This window comes from Primulina huaijiensis, chromosome 9 (genome assembly GCF_012295235.1).
Source record: "Primulina huaijiensis isolate GDHJ02 chromosome 9, ASM1229523v2, whole genome shotgun sequence".
Lineage (NCBI taxonomy): Eukaryota > Viridiplantae > Streptophyta > Magnoliopsida > Lamiales > Gesneriaceae > Primulina > Primulina huaijiensis.
In genome coordinates, this window is record NC_133314.1 from 17,122,772 (window position 1) to 17,138,922 (window position 16,151).

The 16,151-nt window shown below is 35.4% G+C and overlaps 1 pseudogene; it reads left to right on the forward strand.

The window, feature by feature from the left end:
• Positions 1 to 2,927: 2,927 nt before the first annotated feature.
• On the forward strand, positions 2,928 to 15,302 carry LOC140985070 (transmembrane 9 superfamily member 1-like; annotated as a pseudogene).
• The last annotated feature ends 849 nt before the right edge of the window (positions 15,303 to 16,151 follow it).

Below are 16,151 nucleotides of genomic sequence, written 5' to 3' on the forward strand. Positions count from 1 at the left end.
CTAGAAAATAAGCACTCTCTTAGCTCAAATTTCAAGTGATAATTCAAGATTTGTGTAGCAACAACTTCAGAGATTTGAGGTTGTTATTTATAGGCCAAATTCTGACTGTTGGACTCCCTATTAATGGTCATAATCTGCCATGATGTGCCATTAACAGCCTTTATTCCATGTTAAATGCTTCAGTTACAAGTCATGAGCAGAATTAGTAGCTATCTGCTGGAATCTCGCTACTGAATTCTTCTGCTGCTGGATTCTGTATGTAGTCTTTGACACATAGACGTTAAAGAAGTGTTGGCTAGAAGGAGCTGCCTTCAGTCGTAGCTAGGAGTTCAGTTTAGGCAGTAGTGTAAGTCCTAGCTGAGTGTGTTTGTACAAAGTGTTGTATAAATCAAAGTCTTCTAGTGGAACCTACCCGTGGTGGTAGAAGGGGTGACGTAAGAGCAGTTGAAGTCTCCGAACATCCATAAACATATCTTGTGTATTTAACTGATTAACTGCTGTTTTAAAATTGTTTCGATCAGTTAGCGCATTCATCAGTTCAGTTGTCACCATAACTAAACTGAAGAATGAAAAAACTAATCTGTCTTTCTTCGGTTACTCAGTTTACATAAGTTAAAATGTTTTCTAATAACAGTCTTCTTCACTAAGGATTATTTCGAGTTTCTTCCGCTTGGTTTTAAACCAAACTCGATTTAATTCATCGGTGTTAATATTCTTAGAACACGAGCTATTGCAGCTCATTGGAGAATATAGTGTTCGAAATACCTTCGAAGGCACTAGCACACTCGATCTTTCAGACTTGCTGTATATATTTTTTTATCATCGATATGACTTTTGTTATGATTGTGGATTATAATTGGTTCATAAGCAATAATGTAATGATTAACATTTAGTACTTGGGAGTGGATCAGGTTCCCAAGATTTTGTCTCAAATAGAAGTCATGAACTAACCTCTTGAGTTGTGAGGTATCTCGAAGCTTAATTTTATTGTTGTGACCTCTTATGGAGTCGACAGTTTGACTTTCTTGCGGAGATGTTCTGACATCTTACGCATGGATAAACTTTACAAACTTCACAGATCTAAGAAATTTAGTTAAGCATCGTAGAAGGGAGTTCACAAAGTAAAAGAAGGCGACTTAATTATTCGGAGAACACGATAATTTAGTTGACCTTTAGAAAGTTGGTGATTACACTCGAAAGTGTTGATAAAAGTGAAATAACAAAAGAAAAGATGATAATCTTCTTGTTCTACTTGCATACTAAGCGCAGAACTTTGTCTGTTTGATCGACTTTATCCTCGGTTTTATATTGACATAGTGGATAGCATGTTTAGATGATATTGTTAGAAGCGCATATTCGCACCTTATACTGTAAGAGGGCTATCAAAGTCCTTTCCAATTAAAAAATTTAAGTGGGACTTCCCAGCCTCACATATAGTGATTCTGCTGTGGTGAGTGTGTTGCTTTCCTTATCTTCTCTTTTTACGAGATATGATTCCTCCATGTTAAAGCATCTTCAATTTCTCTCTCACTTTTAGTTTCCCATAGATCTTTGCAAAATGATCGTGTGACATTATGTGGCCAACTCATTATCTCAAGCAATTTCGCTTGCTCCAACTAGAGTTCGGAATTTCAAGTTGAGCTGATAAGTGGATACCATTTTTCGAAATAATTTGAAGCTCGGTCTTCTTAATATGACATTGCGTGAGGAATGATACTTCACCACAAAAGATTTTATCCTTTGCGTAAAACTTATCGAGGTGATCTTGTGGATCGCCTGTCCCATTGTACTCAGACAGGTTTGGTATCTTCACTCCTACGAGTAGTATTTGGCCAAGATGGTGGGGACAAAAAGGCTACGTCGATCTAGTAAAATTGTAAGATAACTGTTATCTCATCTCGTAGTTTGAAGTTCTTGGTTCGGATGTGGACATGGATATCAGCCTCGTCTTCCTGAAGTTTTGTCCCCTTCCCATGATTGATGGTTGGCACATAATTATTCTCGATCACCTCATCTCTCTCGTGAAATCCTTTCGCTACGTGGTGTGAGCCTATTATTGTTGTCTTGCTTTTGGGATACTAGATATTGAACCATTGCTTCGGTTGTAGCACATGAGGTTGTCTCCTCCATCAGTGCTTTTTAGAGCCTCATTTGTGATAAGGAACTCCTGTTGCTGACGGATAGTGGGAGACGAACACCCTGGATCAGTGTTGATGTGATGAACTGCGTTTGATCGCGTCTGCATACTCAATGGCATGTTCCCACAAATAGAGCCAAGTTGATGTAGCCAAAATATGTAATTGCTTGGATTACATAGATTGAAATATGAAAATTTGACTGGCTCATAAAAGGGCTCATAAAGAGGTCCAGGTATTCGTAAACGACTAGAATAGATGACTGGCATAGAATACTAGCGTAGTCTACTGACGTAGAGGACTAGTGTAGGCAATTGGCATAGATGGATCCTTTTAGACATAGACCAGTAAACAACAAACTTCGTAGGTCGTCACATATGTCACGAACAAACGTTAAAAGCGTCGAGAAATCCGACGTTCAAGTCAGTAAACAATTCACGGATATTCTTTGAAAGTTAGAGAGCTCAAAATAGATGAAAATGAGATAATGTAATTTAAGTAATGATGATGTTATCCTATTTATAGATTTTTTATGTGCCTAATGGATTTGGGCTTTTAGGCAAGATTAACCAAATAATATAATTTAGCTTATAACCCATCAATTATTATTATTATTATTATTATATTATAATAGTTTAGCATTCTAAAATAATAAGGCCGTTATATAATTTTAAATTTGCATGTGCATATGATTAATTATATGAAAATATTTTTTCATAAATAAAATTAATATTTTAATTTTGTAATGTAAAGAAAGATGTAATGTAAAGATTATGTCATGCATTATCTTGATCAACGGCTAGTGTTAATTAACATTGACTTGACGTGAGCGAACCTCAAGAATTCAACTCTCATCTGGTCAAGCCTCTCTTCTCACTCTGATCGATTGACCTGACCCGGCTGAATCCCCACCGCCATCCCGGTGACAGAGATCAGTGATGTTGTCAACCGTCCGTTCACCGTTTTATTTTCTAGCCGCCATCCTCTTCATTTCTGCGGCGTTCGCCTCCGAGTCTGATCACAAGGTACGCACTGCATTCTGCCATTCTCAGTTGACCCATGAAACATGGAACTCTTGTTTTTCAGCTTCATTATAGTCAATTTATTCATTTCTATATCTATATCGGTAAAAAATTTATTAAACTTGCCATATATTGTAAAAGATTTCGGTATGTCAACGTGACATATGCAGATATTAACAAGAAAGATGTTTATTTAGAAAATCGTCGTATGTTTCAAAAGTTGATTTCCAAAAAACAACATTTACGTAACACATGTCGCCTGCGTTGAAGGCTAGTTTGGATTAACTGTTGGATCAATTTTATTTATATGGGCTTATATGTGAATAATTATGTGTTGTTGTCTATTAAATTAAGCTCAAAATAAAGTGATCAGCTAAGGTTTCAGGTTATTGGGCTTTAATGTATCTAATAGGTTGTGGGTGTAGAGAAGTGTAATTTCTGTTTTTTATGATGAACTAAAACAGAAATATCAGAAGAGAACGATAAACATTATCTATATATATGAGTCATGATCCCCAGATCACGAGTTATCACGTTCCCTATTTTCTTCCCCATTAAGAAAATAGTTTAGAGAGAAAATTAAAGGATTATCTCAAGTAAAGAGCGCGTAGATCTGGAAGATCAAGAAACATTCTAATGAATTCAGGATATGGCTTCAGGTTCGCTTTCACTTAAGTTTTCAGTAAAAATCTTGATGATTTAACACGATGGATTCTGCGGTTTATGGGTTTTCTCAAACAAGTGGTATCAGAGCCACTCATGCTTGAATCATCGAGATTTGTTTAAAGTTTTGGATCCACATTTGGAAAGAAAATTTTGTTTAAAACTTTTGATATGGTTTCAGATTTGGAAAATATTTTGATATGACTTCAGTTCCGGAAAATATTTTGATATGGTTTCAGATCTGGAAAATATTTTGGTTGAAAACCAAATCTTTTAAAGTTTTAGTTTTGGTAAAAAGATTTGGTTGAAAATTTTAAAGATTTGGTATAAGATTTCGATTTTTCTTCCAGTTTTGTTCAACAAAAAAAGAAAAAAAACCGGTACGGATCCCGGTCGACCGTATGAATTCGGTTCGACCTGTACGGAAGTTCGAAAATAAAAAAACTTTTTTTATCGGTTCAAGTTTATTCGGTTTAAGTTAAATATTTAATTGTTCAAATAATGATAAGGCTATATGTAATTTTAAAAAATAGATTAATTGAAATAAAATGTCGCCAAAGTGACCTCTTTTATGGACATTAATTTTATTTTGAAATACAAAAGGATTTTGGTATATGTGATCTATATGAATATTGATCGGCTCAAAGGAAGGTTGATATTTAATATAATTACATATGCACTTGTGGTGGTAAACATGTTATAGTTGTTCGGTTTTTCATGTAAATAATAAATCGGCCTAAAGGAAGGTTCTTATTTGACATGATAGTTACTATCAGTGTTTGAATGCTGCATCAGGATATCACTTACAAATTAATCTTTTGTCCAGAGATGAAACATTAATGGAGTGCTCGGTAATCTGTTTATGGAGTTTACATTATTTGAATTTATTGATTATTTTATTTGGATATTTGGTTGAGCATGTATATTTGGTTTTTCGTTCTCTTTTCAGATTTGACTCCTGCAAATATTCATTCCAACATAAATTCTATTCCTATGATAAATGGCTCTAATTTTAAATCATGACAAAAGAATTTATTGATAGTTCTCGGAGTCATGGATTTGGACCTTGCGATAAGGGTTGATTTTCTTCCTGCCGTTACAGATAAGTGTACTTCTGATGAAAATAGGGAGTTTGAAAGGTGGGAGAGATCGAATCGCATGTGTATGATGATCATGAAGAGGGTCATTCCAGAAACATTCAGTGGCACAATGTCTAGTGACATTGCTACAGCTAAGGCTTTCCTTCATGACCTCGAAAAAAGGTTTGCTAAATGTCAAAAGTCTGAAATTGGTACACTTTTGGCAAGCGTCGTTTCAATGAGGTACATGGGTAAGGGCAACATCAGGGAGTACATTATGGAAATGTCTCATCTTGCTTCAAGGTTGAAAGCATTGAAGCCTGACCTCTCTGAGCACTTGCTGGTGCATCTAGTTTTGATATCTCTTCATACTCAGTTTAACCAGTTCAAGGTGAGCTATAACTGTCAGAAAGAGACTTGGTCTCTGAATGAGCTCATCTCGCACTGTGTTCAGGAAGAGGAAAGGTTGAAGCAAGACAATACAGAAAGTGTTCATTATGCCTCTACCTCGAAGGATAAAGGAAAGAAAAAGAAGGATAATAAAGCGGCAGATACACAGCCTCCGAAGAAACAACAGAAGAATCCTATTGGTTCTCAAAGTTCCGGTTGTTTTTTCTGTGGCATCGATGGGCATATGAAGAATCAATGCATTAATTACGACGCTTGGCGTGCTAAGAAAGGTATGCTTCTGAATATAGTTTGTTCTGAGGTTAATTTAACTTCAGTGCCTAGCCACACGTGGTAGATAGATTCTGGTGCAACAATTCACATCAGTGTGTCTATGCAGTGTTGCCTGGATTGCCGAAAACCAAGTGATGCTGAAAGATTCATCTATGTTGGTGACGGCAACAAAGTTGAAGTTGAGGCAATAGGAAAATTTAGATTATTGTTAAAGACTGGAATATATTTGGATCTTATGAAACATTTGTTGCACCGTCTTTTAGACGGAATTTGATTTCCATTTCTGCATTGAACAAATTTGGTTATTCTTGTTCTTTTGGAAATGGAATATTCAGTTTGTTTCTCGATTCAAAATTGGTTGGTTCTTGTTCTTTATCAAGATATGAAATGTTATTGCTTCGTTTAATGAATCCCTGCAAACAAGTAGAAACACTAAAAGAAAATTAACCAGTGAGAATTCAACTGCATTGTGGTACAAAAGATTGGGTCGTATATCTGAAAAGAGAATAAGAAGACTTGTGCAGGACGAAATTCTCGAACCTTTAGATTACACAGATTTTAAAATTGTGTTAGTTGTATAAAGGGAAAAAAAACCAACAAAAGGAGATTTGAAACCAACAGGTGTATAGGCGTCTTATAACTTATACATACTGATATTTGTGGACCATTCCCTTCGGCTTCTTGGAATGGTCAACAGTATTTTATGACGTTCACGGACGAATTTTCAAGATATGGTTTCATTTATCTCATTCATGAAAATGCAGAATCATTGGATGTGTTCAAAAACTATAAAGCTGAAGTTGAAAATCAACTTGGCTTAAAGATTAAAAGCATTAAATCTGACCGTAGTGGTGAATACTATGGTAGATATGACGGTTCAGGTGAACAACGTCCTGGACCTTTTGCTAGATTCCTAGAGGAATGCAGTATCGTCCAACATTACACTATGCCGGGTTCGCCCACTATGAATGGTGTTGCTGAAAGACGAAACAGAACGCTTAAGGACATGATGAGGAGTATGATCGGACATTCTACCTTACCAGAATCACTCTGGGGAGAAGCACTAAAGACCGCAACATATATCCTTAACAGGGTTCCAACTAAGTCAGCGACCAAAACCCCTTGTGAACTTTGGACGGGTAAAAAGCCTAGTCCTGAGCATCTGCACGTTTGGGGATGTCAGCTGAGGCAAGGCGTTATAGTCCTAATGAAAAGAAACTGGACTCAAGGACGATCAACTGTTATTTTATTGGATGCTCTGAAAGATCCATGGGGTACAAGTTTTATGATCCCACAAGTAAGTCGATTTTTGAGTCAAGAAATGCCCAGTTTTTTGAGGATGTTGAGTTTGCGGGGAGAAATAAAGTAAGGGATATTGTCTTTGAAGAGAAATATGTAAATATTCTCACAGGTGTCTTGGACATTGATCAGGACCACATTCCTCACTTTGACCAAGATACAATACAGGAAGACAATATTAGATATCCTCCCATTCCAGATGAACAAACTCAAGCACCTCCAGAACCTATGCCATTAAGGAGATCCACTAGAGTGCAGAGAAATGCAATGTCTGATGATTACATTGTATTTCTTGAAGAACATGAGACAGACATTGGACTGATGGATGATGATCCTATTAACTTCCATCAAGCCATTGAAAGTTCTAACTTTCAAAAATGGAATGATGTCATGAATGAAGAGATAAAGTCCATTGAGGACAATGATGTATGTGATCTTGTCCCATTGCCTAAAGATACGAAGCTCATTGGTTGCAAATGGATATTTAAAACCAAGAAGGATTCGAAAGGCAATGTGGAAAGATATAAGGCTCGTCGGGTCGCTAAAGGCTTTACTCAGAAAGAAGGCATTTATTATAAAGAGGCTTTTTCTCCGTTTTCTTTGAAAGACTTTTTAAGGATTATAATGACTTTGGTGGCGCATTTCGATCTTGAGCTTTATCAGATGGATGTAAAGACTGTGTTTCTAAATGGTGACATTAATGAAACGATTTATATGGTGCAACCAGAAAATTGTGTGTCCGAACACACAAATAATATGGTTTGCAAATTAAAGAAATCCATCTATGGGCTCAAGCTGGCATCTCGGCATTGGTATTTCAAATTTCATCAAGTGATCATCTCGTTTGGTTTTGAGATGAATTTGGTCGATGATTGTGTGTACCATAAGTTCAGTGGGGGTAAGGATATTTTTTTGGTTTTATATGTTGATGACATTCTACTCGCTAGCAACGATATAGAGTTGTTGCATGACACCAAGAGATTTCTAGCTAAGAATTTTGAGATGAAAGATCTTGGTGATGCATCTTTTGTACTAGATATTCAGATACATCGGGATCGTTCTCGAGGTGTTCTTGGATTATCTTAGAAAGGTTATATCGAGAAAGTTCTCAAGCGATATGGGATGCAAGATTGTAAACCAACGGATACCCCTGTGGCTGAGGGAGACAAATTTAGTCTCAAACAATGCCCAAAGAATGATTTTGAGAAAAAAGAAATGCAGAAGATTCCCTATGCATTTGCAGTGAGGATTCTGATGTATGCTCAGGTTGGTATATGTCCAGATATTGCATACTTGACATGAATGTTGGGACAATATTTAAGTCATCCAGGAGTGGAACATTGGAAAGCAGTCAAAAGGGTTTTACGGTACTTACAGAGAACAAAAGATTACATGATCATATATCGGAGGTTGGATCAGCTTGAAATCATTGGGTATACTGACTCCAATTTTGCTGGATGCCAAGATAGTATGAAATCTACGTCGAGCTACATCTATCTCATTGCTGGAGTTGTCATCTCCTGGAAGAGTGCTAAACAGTCACTTATAGCCTCTTCCACCATGGCAGTTGAGTTTGTAGCGTGTTATTGAGGCATCCAATCATGGAATATGACTGCAAAATTTTGTCATGGGACTGCGCATTGTTGATGGCATTGAAAAGGCCACTAAGAATACATTGTGACAATAAATCAGCAGTTATGTATTTCAATAACAACAGGAGCTCGACGAAGTCAAACATATTGACATCAAGTTTCTGGTTGTTAAAGAAAGAATTTAGAGTGGAAAGTTGCCTATTGAGCATATCGGTACAAACTCCATGGTTGCATATCCGCTTACTAAAGTACTACCACCCAAACAGTTTCATGAGAACACTGCTAGTATAGGTGTTATGTCAACTGAGGAAATTCAGTTTTAGTGGGAGTTTGTTATTTTAAATGCTTTTTAGTTGTAGACATTTTCAGTTTCAGTTATGTAAATTTATTTTCTGCAGAACTAAATTTCAAATTAAGTCACACTCTGATTATGATTTAAAGTTTGATCTCAATAAGGTTAAAGGATGACCAGTTGGAAATAGGTATGTTACGGTCACATTGCATGAAATTTCCATACTACACATCCACTTCATGATTCATGTCATTTAGTTGTGTTGGCATACGTGACCATTGATGAGTTCAGTTACCTTGAGTGTAGCGAAGACTGCTTTGATCCTATGTTGATGTGATTGATGGACCGGATTGGTTATAGATACATTTCGGAATAACAACAATTTTGAGCTCATAAGGTTATTTTCACAAATATAATTATAAGGTTGCATATGTAGCTCAAGTGGGAGATTGTTTGATCAATTTTATTTATATGGACTTATATGTGAATAATTATGCGTTGTGGGTTGTCTATTAAATTAAGCCCAAAATAAAGTGATCAGCTAAGGTTTCAGGTTATTGGGCTTTAATGTATATAATAGGTTGTAGGTCTTTAATGTGTAGAGACATAAGTGTAATTTCTGCTTTTATGATAAGTTAAAACAGAAATATAAGAAAATAATAATAAACATTATCTATATATATGAGTCATGATCTCTAGATCACGAGCTATCACGTTCTCTATTCTCTTCCCCATTAAGAAAATAGTTTAAAATAAAAAACTAAAGGATTCTCTCAAGGAAAGAGCTCGTAGATCTGGAAAATCAAGACACGTTCTAAAGAATTCAGGATTATGTCTTCAGGTACGCTTCCGCTTAAGTTTTCAGTCAAAATCTTGATGATTTAGCATGATGGATTCTACGGTTTATGGGTTTTCCCCAACATTAACTGCTCCATGCATTAGTGGAATGGGTTAGATCTCTTTTGAAGATCACTGGATTTTGGTGTTCAATGCTTACTGTTGATTCTGGTTTGCTGAAGAGCTGTGGTTACAAAATGATCAAATGGTGTCACTGCATGATATGGTTCTTAGATTAGCACCTAATTGTGGTTTGTGCTCTTTCAAGTAGGGGATCGGCAGTAGAAACGAGAGTATGAGGTTGGGAAATTGTGATTAAAAGTTTGCTCAAACACGCTGGTACTCATTCACAGAATTTGAGCTAGAATTTTTCACGCTATGAAGTATAAACCAGAGTAATTTAGAATTTCCATATTGGGGGAATATGCCAAAGCTTGTGCTTTTGTAATTACCTATAATAACGTATGCCACTGTGTGTATACGGAAATCAAGAATTTCTGCCTAGTAACTTAGGAAAATCTTAGTTTACTTTGCCAATTAATGATATTAGACGTGGATGCATTTCTGAACATTTACTGGTTTATTACTGTAAGTTTATACGTGACAATTAGTTGTTTTCATAATATGTATTGAGAATTCCTTTCCTTTTTTTTCTTTTGAAAAATAAGTGTTTATGGCTTCATTTTGGGGGTATTGTCGAGCCACCTTATTGATAATAATCACTGGATCATTGGTCAGGATGAGTGTCCTGTAGTTTCTAACCAATAATTTGAGGAAAGTACATTGAGAATGATTCTACAGTATTCATGATTTAGGTTTCTACATACACTCTGGTTCCTTTTGTGGACAATTCTTCATATTCGCAATTTTTCCAATGATTGACATTTCCTCAGCACCGTTGTGCTAATTGCTTAATGTAATATCTATGTCGAAAAATCTTGTGTAACTTGTGTGCTGCCATCAATTTTCAGTGATGCAGTTTGAGCAAATTCACCAGTTTAAGTACTTCGTGGACTGCACGTGTTTTCTCTAACTCTCTCTTCTTTTTTCTTGCAGTATCAGCCTGATGACCCCTTGGTTCTTTGGGTAAATAAAGTAGGCCCATTCAATAATCCTCAAGAAACATATAATTATTACAGCCTTCCATTTTGTCACCCATCGGGCGATGCTGTGCACAAATGGGGTGGGCTTGGAGAAATATTGGGTGGAAATCAGCTTATTGATAGCCAGATTGGTATAAAGTTTCAAAGTATGTACGTGAATATCTTGAATCCATCACAAATTCGGGTATTCATATGTTGTTTATATGGACAATGAAGTTTTTTATTTTCATTTGGTAGAGCCTGTGGACAAGGCTACCATTTGTGAGATTGAACTCGATGAAGCACAAGCCACACAATTCAAGGATGCTATTGATAGGGTTTACTGGTTTGAATTTTTCATGGGTAATTTGATATCACTTATACTAGTGTGGTATCTTCAAGTCATTTGGTGGTACTTGGTTGATTTACATAATAATGTAGTCGTGGCATGCTTTGAAACTTCTCTACTTGCTGATTGTTGATTAAAATGGAACTTTGAATATTTAACTCAGTACCAATACTGAACTGAACTGAGATCAACTCGCACCCATGATGAACATGGCCTATGATTGACATTCCTTTTGGTTTGAGTTCCTTCTCAGTTGCTCAGTGCTTTTAAGCTGTTATGGTCCCAAGTTATGGATCACGTTATGATGTGGTTAATGGGTGACGGGTGTTCTTGGGCCTCAATGCCCCTATAATAAGTGTTTATTTTCTAACAAGAGTTCGATATCAGCTGTCTAATCCCCTTCCTGTTTTCTGTTTTTGCTGATGTGCTGACTACAATTCAGATGATTTACCCATATGGGGTAAGGTTTCCATGGACTCTATGCTAAATAAATTGTTTTCTAAACCATGCTAGTCCAACGTTTCATCAACACTTGTTTTTTTGAAGGATTTGTTGGTGAAGTCCATCCCAAAAGAAATGGTGATAATCAGCACATGCTCTACACGCATAAGAGCATAACTGTGAAGTACAACAAAAATCAAGTCTGTGGCTGCTTAAAAGTTCTCTTGAACATTTGTAGTTTTTTTAGTGCTTCTCTAACTTTCTTTATCTTGTAGATTATTGAAGTCAGACTTGCTCTGCAGAACCCAAAACCTTTGGAAGTGGGAAGGACATTGGATATGACATATTCTGTGCGATGGATTCCGACGAATATCTCATTTGCTCGGCGTTTTGATGTCTACCTGGATTATTTCTTTTTTGAGAGCCAGGTAGCATTGACATTCTGACTTGAATATTATCTGAAATAAATAATTTTAGTGAACATTCATTTGCAAAAATAATGCAAATGGTCTGATCTAGGCAATATTGACATTATGACTTAGATATTATATTCAGTTTATGATTTCAGAGTCCATTTTATTTGAGAAAATAATGTAAATTGTGGTTTCGTTAGCTTGTAGAATTTGCCATTTCAGTAGTTCAGCCCATTCGCTTTTAACTATGTTCTTTAAATCTCAACTATTTAGGTCATAAAGGTTACACCACAAGGATTAGCATTTTCTTATAATCTCAACTATTTTCTCGCAGGTACACTGGTTCTCCATCTTCAACTCCTTAATGATGATGTTCCTTGCTGGTCTAGTATCAATGATATTGATGCGAACTTTACGAAATGATTATGCTAAATATGCCAGAGAGGATGATGATTTAGAAACTCTGGTAATAATCTTAGTACTTCATTCCATTTATTTATTTATTTATTTTTAAGTGACTGTTGATGTACTAGAACTCAACATCTTCAGGAAAGAGATGCCAGTGAAGAGTCTGGTTGGAAACTTGTTCATGGAGATGTATTTCGTACCCCTATCAGTTTGGCTTTACTGTCCGCTCTTGTTGGCACTGGCTCACAACTAGCAATGCTGGTTTTACTTGTCATCTTGTTTGCTATTGTGGGAATGCTATATATTAGGTATGTGTCAAGATTTCCAATCTTGCATCTTACCCTGACCCCTTTCTCTAAAGAATCGATTTTAATTAACAAAGTAATGTTGTTTCCATTTCCTCAATTTTCTACGAGAATCTCTCTCCTGAGAGTTCTGCTGAACTCAGGACTGTTGTTTCAATTGGCAACCTAGACGCTTTATTGATTCTTTATTTCTTTTTATGTGGAAATGAGTGTTAGCATTTGATTGTTTTCTTTGACATTTCTTCTTGTATGCTTTGTTCAGGAGAGGAGCAATTGTCACTACTGTCATAGTATGTTATGCTTTCACATCATTCATTTCAGGCTATGTCAGTGGTGGAACGTACTCACGCCATGGTGGTATTAACAGCTTTCCTGGTTTCTTTGTCTCTTTTTTCATTTTGCTGTTCTTTTTTTTTTTGTCTTAGATTTTTTTTCTGAACATAGTTTTTTAGTAGCACTAGTAAATGTATACTTGTTACTCTTATATAATTGCAGGTAAAAACTGGATCGAATCAATGATTCTCACTGCTTCACTTTTCCCTTTCATGTGCTTCGGGATAGGTTTCATTTCGAATACTGTTGCCATATTTTATGGGTCCCTAGCCGCCATTCCCTTTGGCACAATGGTTGTTGTCTTTGTCATATGGGCTTTTATTTCTTTTCCCTTGGCACTTCTGGGTACTGTTCTAGGAAGAAACTGGAGCGGNTAACAGCTTTCCCGGTTTCTTTGTCTCTTTTTTCATTTTGCTGTTCTTTTTTTTTGTCTTAGATTTTTTTTCAGAACATAGTTTTTTAGTAGCACTCGTAAATGTATACTTGTTACTCTTATATAATTGCAGGTAAAAACTGGATCGAATCAATGATTCTCACTGCTTCACTTTTCCCTTTCATGTGCTTCTGGATAGGTTTCATTTCGAATACTGTTGCCATATTTTATGGGTCCCTAGCCGCCATTCCCTTTGGCACAATGGTTGTTGTCTTTGTCATATGGGCTTTTATTTCTTTTCCCTTGGCACTTCTGGGTACTGTTCTAGGAAGAAACTGAAGCGGTGCTCCTAACAATCCATGCCGCGTAAAGACCATTCCCCGACCAATTCCAGAGAAAAAGTGGTATCTAAAACCTTCTGTAGTGTCTATGATGGGAGGATTGCTTCCTTTTGGTAGCATTTTCATCGAGATATATTTTGTTTTCACTTCCTTCTGGAATTACAAGGTAATGTGAATCATTCTTGTAAATCAGTATTTTAATTGATTTTTTTATGGCCACTCCTTTGACTGCTTATGCGAGATCAGCTGATGAATATTGAATTGTATACATTCGCTCTGGGTGATCTCAATTAGATGCGAAACGACAAAGAATTGGCATTTCTTAGACATCTCTTGCACTTCATGATTTTAATAGCTTCCAAGACTTGCACCTATAGTTTTTATCGGCTTCTGGGCCTCAATTTTAGAGTGCATTCTACTTCTCTACTACTCTGGGGCCTGGTAGAGTAGGTTGTATGGTATAATGTCTTGGCAAAATTTGCAAAACTTTGTAAAGAAAAGTCCATAATCATTTTTTTATGCATTTGCAAACTCTACCTAAATCTTGTAAATCAAATTCTATCCTTTTTTTCGATTATTGAAGTTGCCTTTGTCATTTTTCTTATGGGGGTGCCTTGGTAAATTTTCTTATGATAGAAAGGAACAATGGTATTGGGATCGAAGGATCGAAAAAAAGAAAAGAAATATTCATGAGTGAAAAGTTAAGTGGAATCAGAGAAAAACACTTGGATCAATTCAAGTAAATTAAATGGTGACATGATTCCTGCCTGCTGTGTTGTAAAAATACTGATAGTTCATCTAATTTTCGAGGTTCATTATCACAAACTTCATCAGTAGTAGTTAATTTTTCCTCATGCTTATTGAAAGCTGTCATATTACTCTATTTCTTCCTACTGAATTATCTCCCTGTTGCTTCTTATTCACAGCTGTACTATACCTACGGTTTTATGCTTCTGGTTTTCCTGATTCTTATGATTGTAACCGTCTGCGTGACTATTGTCGGGACATATTTCCTGCTAAATGCTGAGAATTATTGGACTTCCTTCTGCTCCGCGGCTTCAACGGCAGTTTATGTGTACTTGTATTCTATATATTACTACTCCGTGAAGATAAAAATGTCAGGGTTCTTCCAGACGAGTTTCTATTTTGGTTACACGCTGATGTTTTGCCTTGGCTTGGGAATTCTTTGCGGTAAGTACATATGAGCATTCAACTCAATTTGTAAAGGTGATATATATTCATATATCCTTTCTTCACTCATCTCCAGTCCAGTTCTTAAATTCATATACATTTGGAGCTTAACATTCACTCACCATGGCCCTTAATCACTCACTTGCAGGCGCCATCGGTTATTTAGGCTCAAACTTGTTTGTGAGGAGGATTTATCGAAACATCAAATGTGACTAGGAGAGAGCATTCTTATGCTTCTCGGCTCAGTTTCTTGACAAATGATGATTCCATGTGGTATAGTAAATGTTAAGAGAGATTTTGGTTGGTTTTCCTGCTCCTCCACCGCAGCTCCATTCCGGTTTCGGGACGGGTCTGGTGTGAAATCATATTGTAATATTTATTTTACTTTAAATTTTAAATGTTGGATTCAATTAAAATATTTCACATAAACTATTCAAATAATATAAGAGATGTTTCAGATTTCAAGAATGAATTTAGAATAAGAATGTTAATGTTTAATCTGGCACCACATTAAACCCGAAAGGAGTGAGTTTAAACTCGGTCAATGGATCTAGAAGTGTGTCTAGAGTAGATAATGGGCTTTAATAGACCCGTCCTGGTTATATATTAATTATAGTATATTTATATTTTATATTATATTAATATTAATAATAAGTAATAATTGTCTTTGTCTCTGATTTTAATGGGGTAATATTCAATTCAGAGTTTTGATGACTTTTTCAAATGATATATTTTTATGGATTTGATATATTTTTACTGACTTTTATGGATTCTTACAGATTTATTTGGATTCATGTAGATTTTTTTTGTAAGATTTTTATTGACTTTTATGGATTCTTACAGATTTATTTGGATTCATGTAGACTTTTTTTGTAAGATTTTTATAGACTTTTGTGAAATTTTTTTTTATAGAATTTTATAAATTTTGTACTTAATTATAACATATTATTTTTTATTAATTTTTTTAAACCAATAATTAATTGACATATATAACATATTCAGTTTGAAAATGTTTTTCAATATTTATATTAATAAATAAATATATTTATTTAAAAGTTAAATCATTTAATCTTTACATGTGTATATATGTGGGTTTGTATGCAAGTTTGTAAATTTTTTAAAATATATCAATTGATTAATCTGTAATCTTGTTTTTGAATTGATAATATATATGTGAAAAGAATATTATTTAGCATTGTGTGGATATAATTTTGTATAAAAATATCATAGCTTATATATTAATTGAAAATGCTAAAAAGAATTTAAAAAATCATGGTTGTTGCGAGACTATTCAATTATTAAGAATTAAGCGACA